Below are 9,579 nucleotides of genomic sequence, written 5' to 3' on the forward strand. Positions count from 1 at the left end.
TGGTCTCTGGGGCCAATACACGGGTTCTGCTTGGCTGGTGACCTCCTGGCAGGAGGTCACTAAACAACAAAGTTATGCAACAAGACCACCTTCCTTGGTGCTAATTTTAAATTCAACAAGACAGCACATTTTAACCATTTTTTTTTTTCTTCATAGAAAACATAATACATGCAAGCACAGGATAACACATTTAAATACACGCAAATCACTTATGGTGATAAACGAGTCTTCCTCCCACTCCAGTCCTTCTAGGCACAACCACTTGTTCCTTGTGTTTCAGAAACACACTATGCAGAGTTACACGTGTGTGTGTGTGTGTGTGTGTGTGTGCTTTTCTGTTTATACAATGGAGGGAGGTTCACTATACACACTGGTCTGTCTCTTCCATTTTCCCCTTAATCACAGATCTTGGAGACCATTCTTCACATCACTGCATAAAAACAAAACCAACAAAAAAAATCCATTGCCTTCATGTTGATTCCGACTCATAACAACTCTATAGCACAGAGTAGAACTGCCCCACAGGGTTTCCAAGCAGCGGCTGGTGGATTTGAACTGCCGACCCTGTGGTTAGCAGCCAAGTGCTTAACCACTGTGCCACCAGGGCTCCACATTATTACACAGATCTACATAATTATTTTTAACAGCATCCAAGTCTTATATCATATGGATATAAGATAATCATTTGACTAGTTCACTTTTGACAGGTATTTCGATTTTTCATAGTCCTTTGCTAATACAAATAACGCCACAAGAGTACTCTTAACCATATGCCTTTGCTCACATGTGGGGATTTATCTTTAGGATAAATCTTCAGAAGCAAAATTGCAGGGGCAAAGGATACATGCATATATATTTGAGGGATTGCCAAATTTTCTCTCCAAAGAGGTTGTACCAATTTAAACTACGATTACCAGTATCTGGTATGACTTGTTTCCCCCATACCCTCATCAACGCAGTGTATTTCTGGTTGTAATTTAATCTTCCACAGAGGCTTCTTACTGGAGAGAGAAATTGTTGACCAGCTAACATGAATGTAACTTAGCAGCTATATTTCTCCTTGAAAATGGACACATTGCATTCTAATTTATCACCGTGCTATGAGTTAGGTGAGTATGAGTCAGGGGCCTTGACCCTCCAGGACTCTGGGTGAACTGACCAACTTGAGCTTACGGGCTTGTAAACCTCACTGAACAGTAATGTCACCGAGAAACTACCCACGTGTGAGACACAGTTGAAAGGAACCACCGTTAATTTTACTCTTTGAAAAGTTAACAATAAATGGCAAAAGTAGCATATTTCTTCCAATCAATCAATCATTTAAAATTGTAACTGAACAAATTTTTTTTAAAAAGAGTGATAATGAATCAAATTTTTCTCACTCAAGTCTGCAAGAGAAAAGAAACTCCTGGATGCTTCAGACCAAACCTCCTTAATAGACAAGAGGAATCTAGTTCAAACAGAATCTATCCATGGACCCAATGCTCTGCTTCATAAATTCAATCAAAATTCATACTACAACTGCTGTCACTGATTGTCACAACAGAAAACCAGAACCCACACTCGCCTTCGCCTCTACACTCAACCACCAGGGAATCACAGATAACGTGCTGTTTCTTCCAGTAATCCTGAGGATGTCATCAATTTATTGTTAATTTTTCACTGAATCATGCACTTAGGAGGAAACAGGGTGTAATATATATGCACTTTCAGAAAATTGGTTTAATATTGTAAATAATATCCAAAAGCATTAGTGAACCTTTCAGAGGTGTCTGTCTTGCAACAGGGAATTACTTAAGCACTGGAAAGCCAATCAACAAGTATTAATTTTGCAACTTGTACATGCATGCCTAAAAATCTGATTCCATAAGTAAAATATGTCTCTCCAGGAATAAAATGCATTAATTTCAATATGTATTCAGTGAGCACTCACTGTGTACCAGGCTCTGAGCTGGCATCACATCTCCGAAGATGAATAGAGCAGACTCTCTCTTCATGTTAGGAAGAGTCCAGTGGAAGACACAGCCAAGTCAAAAGGCAACTTTAACACAGAAACACAGAAGGAAAGAGCACAGGATATGACAGGATCACAGAAACAGGGCTCCTAATGAAGCCTTGAGAGATCAGGGAAGCCTTCCAGGAGGAGGTAATCCAGTACGATTCCTAACTAGGACTTGGCCAGGGGAAAGTATGGGCAGAAACAGGGAAACACTATTGCCTAATCATAAAAGTTCACCTAAACCCCATGAAAGTCAACTATGGTACAGTATCCGGGTGTACCAGGGTTAGAGTATGTACTAAAAAGCTTTCTGAAAAACTAAGCCCACCAATAAGAACAAAAGAGAAACAAAGCGCCAAGCAACGTTTACTCCAACTACAAAATGTTTTCCATGACAAATACCAAACATTTTCACAAACTCCAAAAAATTCTATGGACATTCTACCAACTCAGGAAGAATCTCCTCCTTAAACTCCACTCTACAACTTCCCTTCCCCATTAACTGCTGCATGAACTTCTAGTGTTCATGCCCAACGTCTCTGCACTTAAAAATGTCGGAACCAGAGGATCTCACCACCACCAAGGAAGAACAGCCAGGAGAGGAACACTTTCTTTAGATCTGGATCCCAGTGCTGCGAAGTTCCTGGAACCAGGAGATGGACAGAGAGAGCTGTAACACCAAAGATGGTGAGAAGCAGCAGCAGAGAAACAGCGCCAGCAGACGGAGCAGAACCAGGAGACCAGAAGGAAGGTGGCCTTGCCCACAGAGCAAGAAAGCTGAGTGCCTTTGGACGGAAGGCTTGCTGGCGGAGTAAGGTGCCTCTGGGCACTGGTGGAGCTAGTTTTGCTGACCCAGGGAACTGGAGCTGAGCACCTTTGGGCTGAGGCTTACTGGCAGAATGGGGTGCCTTAGGGCACTTAACTGCAGAGCTAAAACAGCTTTGTAATACTTGCCTGAGCAGGGCAGGGAGAGGCATGCCTGTGAGCACAGCTGAGAAGAGGCTGTCCTGTTGGAAGAACAGTATTCGGAGCATTCCTCAAGCTGAATTATAACCTGTTACTTCCCTAATAAACTCCATAATCTGGAGTATTGTCTGTGAGTTCTGTGCGGCCATTGCGATGAATTATCAAACTCAGCAGAGCAGCAGAATGCAGTGGGGGATGGTTGGTGTCAGAATTGGTAAAGATGGCTGGAGAGGAGGCGTATCTGACCTCCGCCTCATAGGAATCAGCCTCGGGCTGTTGATCTTGATCCTCCTTCCCTCTTGTGAAGTTAGAGGGGGTCAGACACCGCAGCCATGCCATTTTTATAGTTGGCGTCAGAAGCAGGATTCATTGCAATGGCTCCACACTCATGGAAGCATGGGACTTTGTAACAGAAAGAATGAAAGGGCTTGCGAAGTGAAACTTCTGGTTCTTAGAAGGTTATTTTGGTTGTTGTTACCTGTAATGGCTGAAAGGGAAGTTATGCTGCAGCTGAGGGGAGAAAAGCCGCAGCTGGAGTGGCCTGGGGCGAAAGCAGGCCAGATAAACAAGATGATTGACAGGTGGCCAGAGGCCCAAGGCGTGTGAATGGGAAGACAGCTAAGGTGGGGCGAAGACGAAACTGGAATGTTTTAACAAGGGTCAAGTCTCTGTGTGAATGCACTCTGGATATTGAATGTTTCTTCTATCTAGTGTTGTAAAACAGACCTAAATGTATGATGGAAATGAGTATTGGGTATTACAGATTACAGAGAGCGGGTAACTCTGCCTTCAGCCAATACTTGATTGGATATGCTAAAAAAGGGGAACTAGGATTTGCCCAAGGGAAACACTTGGTTCGAATAGGGTAGCCCTGTGTTGGGGGGTTAGGTGGAAAACCTGAGCTCCACCCTCACCCTTTGGAGTCAGGAAATTTGCATTTGAAAAGACATGCAGACCCACTAGAACTGCTGAGAGAACAGAAGATTTGCTTTTGAAGGAACCTGCAGGGGAAGAAAAAGATTGTTAAGAATTTCGAGCAAGGGAGCAGTTTGCCACTGGGTAGGACAAATCAGTGTCTATCCGAAGGAATCCTTTCCAGGGCTGGAAGTTAAAGGGAGCCAGTGAGAAGACAGCTTGGTCTGCTCGTTTGTGGTGACCACCTGGGTCCACTCAATGAGTGGCAGTTGGGGAAGTGCAGCAATGAAGAGATGGCTGAGTTTGGACGTGTTCCATTGGCACCTGTTGACCCAGCCCAAGAGAGAGAGAGGAAGCGCTGGCTGCTGAGAAGTGCCAGGAGGTGTGTGTGAACTCTCGAGCCTAAGGCTGGTACCTGTTGTGACCCTTATTACATGGCTAGGAATGAGCTGACCAGAACCTGACCGAATGAAGAGAAAGATATTTAACACCATGAGCTGGTGTAAATTGCTGCAATTTGATGGTTTGCTCTGGAATGGACTTTGCTTATGGATGCAGATGCTCAAAGTTCCAACCAGAAGAGAAGATTTTTCAAGACCAAGGAATATGCTTCTCAGAGTACTGGTTCGATAGGGACTGGCAATTTTAAACATTGGCTACCTACAACAGGGGGAGAGAAAGGCATGAAGTGGCTGGCTTACATGCTTTCGTGAATGCGCTTACATTAAATGAGGGGGACAAGGGAAGATCCCGACTGAATAGAGTCCCTTTTAGCTCAGGTCTGGGGAAGAGAGGATGGGGGAAGAGGCTGATAGGATTATAAGATTCAGCTGTGAGTGTTGATTGTTAACAGGGTTAATTGTGATTGTAAAAACTGCAATTGTAGAAGCTATAAGTGTGAAAGAGTGGACTAAGGGGGAGGCACTGCTGGATTCGAGTACAGTGGCCAAACCTAAAGTCCTTTAAAGGTTTTGCTTTGCTGATTCAAAAGGCTCGGGCAAGGGAATAATCTCTTAGTTAAATTTTATCAGACACCAGAAAGGCCGAAGCCAAGATGACTTTTGGAGAACCTGACCAGATCACATGGACACCTGCAGGAGACCTGAATGGCTGGTACCTGAGTAACCTCACCCTGAGGACTCTTTGCCCTAGTGAAAGACTAATTGTTAATGACTGTTGTGGACTGGTAAAATGATTGGGAGGGGGAAGTATTCCTCCAAGTATGAAAGAACCATGGCTAGAAAAGCCAGCGGGTGGCCTGCAGTGTGATGGATGGCTTTTGTGTGGCCTTTCTCTTCATGGTCTTGTAACTCCCACCCAAGTGATTGGGTGGGGCTGTGCAGATAGGGTAATCGTGGCCCACCAAGGGGATTGGTCGGTTTTGCCACCCTGCTAGGCTTAAAAGAGAGGCAATTCCAGAGCAGAGGGAGGATCTCACCACCACCGAGGCAGAAGAGCCAGGAGCGGAGCACGTCCTTTGGACCTGAGATCCCTGTGCAGAGAACCTCCTGGAAACAGACGAATGAGAGAGAGAGGCAGAGGCAGAGAGACAGAGAGAGCTATAACACCAAAGACAGCGAGAAGCTGTGGCAGAGAAACAGTGGCAGCAGAGGCAGCAGAACCAGGGCCCAAGGAGGGAAAAAGCTTAGTGCCTTTTTGCAGGAGGCTTGCTGGCAGAGGAGGTTGCCTCTGGCCACTTGGTAGAGTTAGATTTGCCACTCCGAGGAGCTACAGCTGAGTGCCTTTGGGCCGAGGGCCACTGGCAGAGTGGGGTGCCTTGGGACACTTATCAGCAGAGCTAAAAGAGCTTTGTAACACTTGCCCAAGCAGAGCCGAGGAGCTGAGAGAGTTTTTGTAACACTTCCCCAGGGAGGGCAGAGGCTAAGGGGCTGGACAGGCATGCCTACAGACACAGCTGAATACAGGCTGTCCTGCTGGAAGAACCGTATCCTGAGCATTCCTCAACCTGAATCGTAACCTGTTACTTTCCTAATAAACCCCATAATCGTAGGAAAAAAAAATTTTGGGGGGGGACCTAATTAAAGATTGTTAGGTAGTCTTAAAGGAAAACGATGAACTTGACAGACTGAGACGTATTTCTCTTCCCTGGTGTTTACATTATCTTGACAGCTAGGAAGCTAAAGAAGGAAGTGGTTCCAAGCAAACTCCCCAAAGAATATTGACAAGGACAAACAGCCACTGAGCTGTATAAATCCACTTGCTACAAACTCTTCCACACACATAATAACCAGCACATGAAGCTTAATCCTTATAGGAAAACAATTCAAGACCCAGGTACATTCATTTTGCCTTCCCCAAGTCGCAGAGGCCTACAGCTAGCGGCGCGTCCACGTGCCATCCTGTCAAACGGGATGCCAACGACAAACAGGAAGATGAAATGAGCCTTCTGAGGTTCATTCTTCAGTTTGTTCGTTCAAACACACTGCCGAAGGGAGTGCTTTCCGTAAAGAAATTACTCAGTTTTGACACTCTCTAACTTGCACTGTTTGGAGAACTGCCTGGCTCTACCTCACGGAGGAAATTTCCAAAAGGCCCACAAGTTATGTGGCTTCTGGAGAAGAGAGAGCTGGGGAGGCTAAAGAGCAGGGAACGTTACCCCTACATACTGACGCCAGGTAAGGGCAGGGAACGTTACCCCTACCGTACTGACGCCAGGTAAGGGCAGGGAACGTTACCCCTACCGTACTGACGCCAGGTAAGAGGAATCGCTTGCCTTGCCACAGTCATTCCTGGTTACGGGGTCTGCGTGCCAGTTGGAACAGCTTACGAGGTGCTCTTCTCAGAATGGGAGGGGGAAAGGAGGGAAGGGAACTCAGCTTTCACACCTGCCTTTAATGAAAGGCTGTTAAAGTGACTGATCTTCAAAAAACGAACTTGAAATCAGAAGCTGCATGTATGCTTGCATTTTGAATTCCACACATCCAATCAAAATTAGGTAGGAGTAGGAATAAAAGAGACTATTTTTTTTTTTGTCTTTATGACACCAACTAGTCCCAAAAAGTTATTACTTTGGCTTGATACTGTATTACAGTATTAAAGATAACAACACTAACCCAGGTGCTACACCGCTATAATAATTTTCCTTGGCATATTAATTAATTTACACACACCCACACACATCCAGCCACATTACTGAAGGACAGCATTTTGGGTTTCTACCATAAGAACAACAGATCTGAAATGACTGCTGAAAAACATCCATAGCCAGGAATTCTCCCCAGTTCTCTATTTTAGCTTTCTACAATTTTGCTACTCAATGAAAAGAGTAAATAGCTTGGTGATTAAAACAGCATACTCCTGGAGTACGTTATAGCTCTACATTCACTGAAATGGCTGCCACCTCCCAAAACATTGCCTGGCCCCGTGTTTGCCTTGTTACTCTATCCTATGGACCTCTCCTGTGAACAAAGCAGACGGTATCCGAGTACCTCTCTTTTAGGAGAATACTGCTTTCTTTCTCCAAACTGACAGCCCTGGAATGAAGTGCTCAGAGCCAGCCAATGTGCAAAACACATTTCCCCAGTGCCACGTTCTTCGGTGGGTCAGAAAATCAATCCAACTCTACTCCACAAATAAAACTAATTCCGATAATATGAGACGAGAGGTTGCATTAATATTTCAAGACCAAATATTCTCCCTCAAGTAATATAAATTTATAAGGATGAATTTTCCCAATGCTCCTTCGACTGTTCACGGTATATGAAAGTAATTAGGCTTCTCTGAAATCCAGAGCCACATTGAGAACTATATTTGAGTAACCACAAAAGAAAAGCATTTTCAGCGTTACTTTTCATGCTTCCTTAAAAGTTACCATCTATAAAAATATCGTTTCAGTTTTCCGTACAGAAGTCAACCCTCTTAGTTACTGAAGAGGGAATGTATGAAAGTTTAGAAACACAAGGTACTGGCGTATTGCCACCTGGAATAGCACACAATTCTGTTACAGTGCAGACCTGGCCAGACCACACGGCAGAGCATGTCCTGCAAAAGGTGGTACGGACATACAGTGAAAATGACCCCTGCAACCAGGGCCAGATTACCCAATAAGCAAGGCATGCACAGGCCAACTGTGCGTTTCCACCAATCTGCAGTGCACAATTTCACCTGTCCTCCACCCCATCAATGATGCGGTGAAACCCACCGTAAAATTGCTCGCCACAGATTAGCAAGTAAATACAATTAAGCCCGTGGCTACCTTGCTCAATGCAAGCCAGTGCATACAGCGCTCAGTGGTTAGTCCTCCCCCGAAGGTAACTTGAGCTCAGTCCTCGCAGATGTCGCCAGCACCCGCCTAGGCCCAGTGCGAGGCGTTCCCTCACCTTCCTCCTCTGCATCTTGCAGCATCTTCACCCATCTCTGCTTCCTTGCGCTGTCTTTCTGAAGATGAACTGTTCCTCCTCTACGCTAACTCTTCCACCTCTATCCTTTCTCCATAGTCCTCCTCCCTCTCCTTTTACTTCTGACCAGCCAGCCCTTCCTCTTTGTTTCAATCTATTGTTTCCTTTCCCGTGTCCCACAGATGCCACCAGGACCACCGAGGAACAGTCCCAGGGCATCCACTGGGCCTGGCACAGCGGCCTGCAGTGAGGACAGGATATGGAAACTCAAGACCCTGCCTTGCCAAGTGAAGAGATCGTTACAGATCGATTCACCTGCATTAAATTTTGAGCTGAAACTGGGCAGTAGAGATCTGGAAGCTCAAAGAACAAAGAAAAAAGCCAGGAACCAAAAGCAAGAAATTCAGGGGTCAGAAACAGTGGGCACCAGGAAAGCAGAAGAGGCAGAGATCAGCCAAGAGAACAGGAGTCAAAGGCAAGTGAAATTTCAGTAGGGTCAGTGGGTTATTCAGCCTGAGCACACTGCTCTAGCCATTGTCTACGCACGGCTCTGCAAACCTCAGTGAGCCACATACGAGAGGGAAAGAATGTGGAGTGTCACCACGCATTTCTGTCCAAAATATGTTTTCCTCTGCAGGACAGTCTATAATTAAGCATTCAAATCCCATGCAAAGGAGGAGACATCCCTCACCAACTTCTAGTTCTATGACTCAGAAAAACCCTCTTCTCTCTCTTTTAGCTTCAGTTTCCACCTCCTACGATGCCTCCACTAAATTCTTATGTTTTCTCTTGCTTACAAATGAAAGTTCACTCACCCATGCTACGCGCTTAAATTATTACCAACTTCTTTTTCTCCTGTTTTTAACCACAAAATTTCTTGAACAATTATGTTAAACACCCAACACCCACTATCTCCTCATCCACGTGCAACCCTGGCGTCTTCCCTCTGTCGGCAGTGGTGGTTCAGTGGTAGAAGTCTCACCTTCCACAGGGAAGAGCTGGTTCGACTCAGCCAATGCACCTCATGCGCAGCTACCACCCATCTGTCAGTGGAGGCTTGCATGGTGCCATGATGCTGAAGAGGTTTCAGCAGAGCTTCCAGACGAAGACAGACTAGGAAGAAAGACCTAGCGATCTACTTCACTAAATTAGCCAACGAAAACCCTGTGGAACACAGCAGTCCAATCTGAAACCAATCATGGGGATGGCGCAGGACCGAGCAGCATGGGGTTGACATGAGGTGGGTCCTACTCGAGGGCAGCTAACAAACAACAGATCTTCCCTCTGCCATTCTAACAGAATTGCTCTCCCGGGTCACAGGTGATAACCTCAGGCCCACAT

The sequence above is a fragment of the Trichechus manatus genome, unplaced genomic scaffold (assembly GCF_000243295.1).
Source record: "Trichechus manatus latirostris isolate Lorelei unplaced genomic scaffold, TriManLat1.0 scaffold00001, whole genome shotgun sequence".
Classification (NCBI taxonomy): Eukaryota; Metazoa; Chordata; class Mammalia; order Sirenia; family Trichechidae; genus Trichechus; species Trichechus manatus.